An 8,427-nucleotide genomic window follows, 5' to 3' on the forward strand; every position below is an offset into this window, starting at 1 on the left:
CATTGTTTGGGCAGCTGCATGGTGGATGACAGGTTGCTGAGGGGGAGGTGGCGCATATTGCTGCATGTGCTGTGAGGCTTGCTGTTGATATGGGATTTGAGGTTGGGATTGAGGAACATAAGCTGGCTGTGGGATAAATGGATTGCTTTGTGGAGGTAAGGTATAAGATGGTTGAGAGGCTTGGGGAAAGGATCTGGGGGCTTGTGGGGTTTGACCAATATATGTGGGTTGTGCCCCCATTTGGGATGGTATCTGCAAATAATTGGTGGCTGGCTGGGGTGGTGGATTACCTCCTAGAAGTGGCATTGAAAAGTAGTTGGTAATTGGAGGTAATGGATTAGTTGGTGGTGGAGGTGGTGGGAATTGAAAGCTTGGGAATGGAACTGATGGGGTTTGATAGCTTTGTGGTTGGATTTGGAAGCTTGGTAGAGTGGTGGCAGGGGCTAGGGTCACTTGGGAGCTTGGTAGAAAATTGGTAGTAGCTTGTGGGATTTGATAGCTTTGTGGAGTGAGGGTAGTAGCTTGTAGATTTGTGGCTAATGGTATTGAGCTCCCAAGACCTAATGGAAATGATGGGATTGTGTGTTGGGCTGCAGTGAACAAGCTGGGGGTGATGAAAGGTTGATTACTTGGCCCCATGGGTGGCATCCCTGTTGTATATTGCTGAGGTTGGCCAAAGATGCTAGCACTGATTTGGGAGATGGGTGGATTTGGAAGGCTGGGTTGGGGAGCAGCAGCAGCAATAGTGAAGGGGGTGAACGGTGAGCTGTTTTGGGTAAAGGGGGTTTGGAGCGGAGAGGTATGAACCAAGGATGGAGTGGTGGTGGCTGGGTTGGCTTGCGGCATGGAGATTTCAACTTGGGTGGATGATGGTATGTTTGGGTCTGTTGGATCATATGGATTGGCTGGAGGCTCTTCTTTTGGCATATATTGAGGATAATTTGGATCATAAGAGCCTATGGGTGGTGGTAGCTGCCCAAACAATGGGTGAGATGGATCTGATAATGGAGGGGGTCTTCCAAAGTCAAAGGTTCCTACATTTTCCCTTCGAAAATGAGCCATGATTGTCTCTTTGTTTTTGTCTATAATGGCATTTACCAATACTGCATTTCCTGGTTGGTTCATGAAAGCTTCAATGTCAGTACGTGATGGCATAGCTTTCTCTGCGCTGAAGGATGGCTGAGTGCTCAAGGGGGGTGAGGCTGTTTGATCCAAATGATAGGGCTCTATTGTTTCTTTCTTCTTGGCTAAGCGAGTGACGGGTGGCATGAAAAATGCTCCTAGGGATGAGATGCAATAATGCTAATGGATGCAAAAGGGGGAAGGCTTCTCTATGCAAATGATTTCCTAGGTTAAGGCAAAGCTATACGACAAAACCTAAGGAGGATTGGGTTGGAGATTCTAACTTCAAAGATATGTTGTCAAAGCACAAAAGGTCTACTTTCCTATGTGTAAGCTTGGTGGTGATTGTGTCAACTTAAGGATAGACTGATGATCCTTTAGGAAGAACACGAGATTGACCACTTGTGGATCCCAACCTTTAGCTCAAGGTGATGAGGGATAACAAGTGACAAAGCTGGATCACCCTAGACAAAGCTCTGTCAAAGGGATAACCTTGGTGAGATTGATGGATTTGGAAGATTTTAGGAGTGGCAAACTTTTGGCAAAAGTGACAACAATTTTTAAGGCTTGGATGTGAGGTTTTGATTGCTGGCTAGATGGTTTGATTCTAAATGAGATGGATGAGCTAATAATGCTTAAGGGGATAACCTAAGATGGCTGGATTTTCTACAAAAATGACTCTAAAGTGAAGCTTATCCAAGAAGATGTGGAGAAACAAGGGTGTCTAATCATAGAAATCATGCCTAGTTGGTAAGGCATAAGCAGGATTAACTCCTGGATGTTGGCTAAATTTGATGGTGCGCTCTAACCAGGCCTCTTGAAGTGCTTCGTCGGTAGCTTTTTCCTCTACTTTGTGGAGTTTGGCAATTCGTGGGCTTGGTGTTATTTCTTTTCTCTTGGCTGAAAGTTCTTGGTATGCTAGAGATGGTTTGAGTTTAACTTTGTGGAACTTCTGTTTGGGTTTGGGTTGCTCTGACATCAATTTTTGAATTTGCTTGGCTTTGAGAGATCTTGGTTGTTTTGCTTCAACTCATTCAACTTCTGGAATAGGCAGTGACTACGCTAAGTATGCCCTAAGCTAGGATTGACCAAGTTTGGCAAACATTCATTCAACAAATAAAAGATCAAGCAATAGATAGAAACAACCAGATAGAAGTTTTTGATTCTCAGAAAGTGATACTTGCGCCAAGGAGTGTGTATGTTCTACAAATGTTTCGATCAGTCACCTCAAACACATTAACATCCTAGATGGTTGTCTACAAGGCTGACAGTTGGTTTAGCTAAGGAGTCCTCGATATACCCAAGGTACGTGAGGCCCAAATCCGTAGATGGGACCAAAAAGATGTCACACAGCCGAGAGGAGCGGTAACCCACTTCTCCTCTTTCACTTCTCAAGGGTATAAAGTTCCTTGAGGCTTAGCCTGAGTGAAAAAATCTTGATCCCAAGAGAGGTGTCTTTCGATTCACCTCCTAATTCTTATACTCCGCCAGAACGCTGGAGTTGAGGTCGTCCAAGGGGTGATGAAATCCCCAAGCAGGCCTCCTAAAAAGAAACAAGGTTTTGGATCCTAATCTTATGCACCCAAGATGGCCTCGAAAGACGACAAGGGGAGAGAAGACTTGGATGACCTTGGGCTAAAAAAAACGCTTGTTCTTTTACCAACTGACTCTTATGTGTGCTAATCTAGACTTTGCAAGCACTCATGTTTAAGAGACAATGTTCAATTCCAACTTGAAGTGCCAACAAAAGTAAATCGATCGAAGAATGCAAACAATAAGAAGAGTTAGGGTCAACAAAAGCAAACTCGCGCGCCCAGAGGCCCTCCACGTCAAGTATCGATTAATTTTCTTTAAGGCATTCAAGATTGAGTGTGAGTTTGTTTTAAGCCCAAAACAAAAGTGTGTGAGATTCGATTTCAAGCGCGCACCCGGAGGCTCTCCACGTCAGTTGTTGTTCAATTTTAGTGCCCAAACTTGAAGTGTGATCGATTTAATCTAGAGTTTTGATCATTTAAGAATTTTGATAAAGTTAAAGCAAACATTCAAAGACCAAGTGAGTGAGTTAGATTGTGGAACATTTAACACCTTTTTCAAGTAGACCCATCCCCATAAATGGCGCTGAGATTGCAACCAATGGTTAATATTTGATGGGTGATTAGAAAAGAGGTGAGTCCAAGGAACTACTCAAATTGATTTTTGCAAATTTGTATTTTAACTTAACAAGGTTTCTTAAATGTCCAAAAATCAAACTTTACCTAGATTGCATGTGGAAAAGAGATTTGTTTTGTTCAATTTTTAGAAGCTCCAAATGAAGTGTTTGATATTGCAATGGTTAATTGATCCTTAGAATTCAAGATTGAATTTGTTGTTTTAATCATGCATTCAAGGAAAATTTGATTTTAATCCATGGCATTCAAGAGTGATTTTAGCAACATGCATTCAAAGACAAGTGGTTAAACATTCAAGTGTTTTCTTTTGAGCATTCAAGATTGAGATTTTGTGTGTTGTTTTAAGAACTTTGAAGTGCTTTGTTTTAACCTTAGATCATTCAAGATTTTTTTTTTGGACTCAAAAGTTAAAATGACTCTTTGAACTTTGGTTTTCATTCAAAATTTTGTGTTCTAGTTTGCATGTTTTAAGCCCAAAAATGATATTCTTAGATTGTTTTGATACATGAAAATCCTAAGAAACATTCAAGATTTTGCAATAAGACATTTGTTTGGAACAAATAACAAAGCTTTTAGGACAATTTTTGGCAACCATTTAGGACTCTTAATTTTCATGAAATTTTTTAAAAGAACTTTAGTGTGCACTTAGTGTTGATTTTGAACCTTTTGAAATAGAAACTTGAAGTTCTTTTTAAATTCCCAAAAATGAAGTGTTCCTAATTTTGCATGAATGCATCTAAAACCTTGATGTTGCAAGGATGCAAATGATTAGATTGGTTTAGTTTCACTTGTTAAAAGATTTTTTCTTTTTTGCAAATTGTTAGTTTTTCAATGGATTTAAGTATGATTTGGGGGTTCATTTTAAGCACTAAAAAAAAGTGTGTATGATTTTGCTTCCTTAACAAAAAAAATGGCCAAGATCTCCCACAAGAAGAAGAAGAAGAAGTAGATGGAATAAGAAGAATATAGACAAGAAGAGGAAGAATAATCCCAAGTGCTTTCTCCACCTATAAGCTTGAAAAATCTGCAAACACTATGAGGTTGACTATGAGTTCCTTTGTCTTCTTCATGCTCATGTAGACCTACAAAACCAATTTATACAATCCTACCAATCAAAAAAACAAGAAAAATTAGCCAAAATCAGCAAATGACATACAAAACTTGACTAAAAAAGCTAATGAAGATGACCCATGCGGGGTCCCACCGGGCGTGCCAAAATGTATATGAGAAAATGTTAGTATGCTAATAGAAACCAAATTTAAATAAAGCTTCTACAAACTAAAAAAAATTCATAAACTTCAAGATAGACTAAGATGAGCTCTTAATTGAAAATATGAGCCATTAATGGGCTCTCTCAATAAGAAGCTCTCTTGTTGAGTAGCTTTGTCTAAATAGATAGGATGTATGCTCAAGCTTTATGCTTCAAAAAGGGCTTCAATGGATGATTGTAGATTTTTGGTGTGGATAGATGGCTTTAGTATGGATTTGGCTCTCAAAATAGCATTATAACTTTACTTCATGGATTGTGTTATTTTGCAAAGGGGAAGGATCCAATTTATAGGCAAGAGGCTTGAGGGTTTGAGGGCTAAGATGCAAGGATGGGAAAAAGCTTATGGAGGGCTCAGATTGCATGAGAGGAGAGCACATGGATTGTGCTTCCTTATAGCCAATCAAGGAGTGACACATGTCACATGGTGAGAGGATGGAGGAAAGGGGAAGGATGAGTCAACAAAGGAGGCTCAAGGGATAAAATCTTCATAAAGACCCTCATAATGACTTGTAAGAGCAATAAAAGGGCTTGTAAGAGTCATTTATGGCCTAGTGGACTTCATAAAGTTTTATGGTTGAGATATTTTGAGGGTGATGAGAGAAAATTCGACTTGGACTTGATTAGGAAAGTTTTAAGCTTGCTTAGGCTTGTGCAAATGATTAGAGGATGGATTAGGATGGTTTAGGATTAGCTTAGGGATAGGCAAGTGGATGGCATTTAATGAGGGTGGGTGAAGGAGGAGATATTTGTTAGCTTTGGCTTGGGTTAGTAAGTTTTAACCCATGTTTAGGGAATGTGACAAGGTTAGGAGGGGATTAGGATTAGGTTTAAAGACATCTTCTAGAAGAGTCTAGATTTTGGAGGAGGATAAAGACTTTCTAGAATAGTCTAGAATTTCCTAGGATGAGGATGAAGACTTTCTAGAAGAGTCTAGAACTTCTTAGGATGAGGATAAATTAGATTTTTAGGAAATAAATAAAGTTTTATTTATTTCAAGGGTTTGGGTTGAGGAGATATTTATTAAAACTTTTTTAATAAACATGAGGATTAATATTTAATTTTAATTAAATATTTTGAGTTGGGATTAGGGGTAGGAAATGATGGGATTAGCCTTTAATCAAAATTAAAGAAGGATTAGAAGATTTTGGAAGAGGTTATTGGTCATAAGGAAATTGGCCAACTTTTGGGAAAAAAATAAATTTTTTATTTATTTTAGGATTTTTGGTCAATTTATTAATTAAATAATTAATAAATAAGGAAATAATGTTTAAATAAGATTTAAACATTTTTGGGAGGGATTCCTTAATTAAATATTTTTAATTAAGATAAAAGGATTTAATGGCATAAAAATTAATTAATTAATTAATTAAATAATTAATTAATTAATAAATGATGATGTCATCAGGAATTTTTCAGAAAATAAAAATACTTTATTTTCTAAAGGATTTTTAGGTGTCTACAGTATCTACCAAACTCCACAACTTTAAGTCAAAATCCATCCAAAGATGCAAGATTGTAAGCAAGCCTAGGATGCTCCTACATCAGACACCCCAAGTTCAAAAAGATGTTCTCAATAGCTAGAAGAACATCTTTTGGGATTCAACACATAAATCCCACATTGGTTCTTCGCATACATATCCTCCAAGTCTTCAACTTGTACACTCTTTCCCTTGTGCTTCTTCTACTTCTTTACATCCATCTTAGGTGTGCTACAAGTCTTCTTTCCACACTGATCTCCTACCTTTTTAGAATCCACCAACTCAATTAGGCTACTAATACTTAGGTTCCTCCTACCAAGTTCTTTATTTTGCAAAGGAATTGGGGAAAACTTCCTGCCACTTTTCTCAATAGTAAACACATTCTTGACACAATCATGCACAACCCTACAATCATGTTGCCAAGGTCCACTAAGCAACACATGACAACTATTCATGTCCAAAATATCACACAACACTTGATCACTATACTACAAAATTTGGAAATCAACAAGGTATTGGTTCCTTACTTCCAAAGCATACTCACCTTGCAACCAAACAATACTATAAGGATAAGGATGTCTTACTCTCTTCAAACCAATTTTCTGAACCATCTCTTCAGCAACAAGGTTATTAGTACTACCATCATCCACAATCATCTTGCATACTTTACCACCTGACTTACAACAAGTCCTGAACAAACTAGTCCTCTAACAAGAATCCAATGTCCTCTCACCAACTAGTACTTGCCGACAAGAAAACTTTCTCCTTGCTCAAGTTGACTATCTTGAACTAAAACATCATTCACATTAGCAATTTTCCTACCAATCAAACATTCAAAATATTTATGTCCTTCTTTACCACATCTAAAACAATTACCTCTAAACCCACCTCCACCTATTCTTCTTATCTGATTAGCAAGTTTTGGTTCACCTTCAACACTTAGTTTAGCTTGTGCCAAGTTATCCTGCTTCTCCTTTCCTCTAGCATTACCTTGACTTTTCCTCTTCAACTTGTCTTTTTTCTTTAGGGCATATTGATTAGCATCCTCCACTGAAAAATTGTTTATCATACCAACCTCATCCTAAATATGAATCTTAACCCATTAATGTACCAAGCTACCTTTTCCTTCGACAATTCTCTATGACTAGACTAAATATTCAACTTGTAGAACTCCTCGGTATAATCTTTCACAGACATATCTTTTTGTTTCATATTTTGTAATCTCTTAAACAACTCAATTTTATAATCAGCAGGAATGAACTTAGCCTTCAACTTAGTCACCATCAATCTCCATCTAGAGATCTTTATTTCACCTTCTTCTTCTCTATCTCTTTACAGTTCCTTCCACCAAAGAGTAGCATGTCATTTTGACTTACTCTGTGCTAAGCTCACTTTGAGTGGATCCTTAATATCCTCAAGCTCAAAGTAGTCTTTTAATTCACCAATCCAATCAACCAGGTCTTCAGGAGTCAAAGTACCTAAGAAATTAGAAACCCTCATCTTATGCTTTAGCTTCAACTAAGATCTAGGTCTAGCAAACTAACCAACCCTAGTTCTAATAGGTCTCTCCACATGATCAGTTCTATCCTCACCCCACATGATCAGTTATGTCCTCATCACTAGATCCAACAACTTCAAAGTCTTCAAAATCTTCTTCATAACTACCTTCAATGTCCACATGCCTAGGTATGCCACCTAAAGCACTTACAATTTTAGCAATCATGTCATTCTTCATCAATGCAATCTCAGATCTAAACTCTACTTGTATCTTCTTTGAGATCCTTTCTTTCAAAACATCACTAAGATCATTAATTGCCCTAGGGTCCAATCTTCTTGGAGGCATCTTTCAAAAATTTAACAAACCCTAAGCAACATATCCACTAATCCAGAAGATCAATCAGCTACAAGGTCAACCTTCTTTGCAAATCTTGGTATAAACTACCTTAGTTTCGGTGATCTGTCAACACACTCAAGGAAAACCTTGGCTCTGATACCATGTAATACAATGTGAATCTAGATTTACCCCAAAATGAGGTGATCCAAAATCTATCAAACCAACACACAACGAAAACACAATAACAAGCAACAATAATACAAGATCTGATACTAATCACAACTCTTTATTCATATAATAACTAATTACATTCAATATGCCCGGCTATAAGGCCTTCTGGGTTAGAGCCAAATACAAACAACAATTACAAAACTAGTTATGCAAGATCCTACAAGATCCAGTTACCACATGCCAATTCCAACTAGTCCAAATCCACAACTGGACAAGAACACCCAGAAGAATTCACACTTGTACACTCAAGTCCACCAAGCAATCTTCTAGTTCCTAAGCCACAACCCTAGCTCTTCAAAATTTGCATCTATACTTCATCCCCTT

Source organism: Cupressus sempervirens, chromosome 7 (assembly GCF_028749045.1).
Source record: "Cupressus sempervirens isolate cs-2001-9-10 chromosome 7, ASM2874904v1, whole genome shotgun sequence".
Lineage (NCBI taxonomy): Eukaryota > Viridiplantae > Streptophyta > Pinopsida > Cupressales > Cupressaceae > Cupressus > Cupressus sempervirens.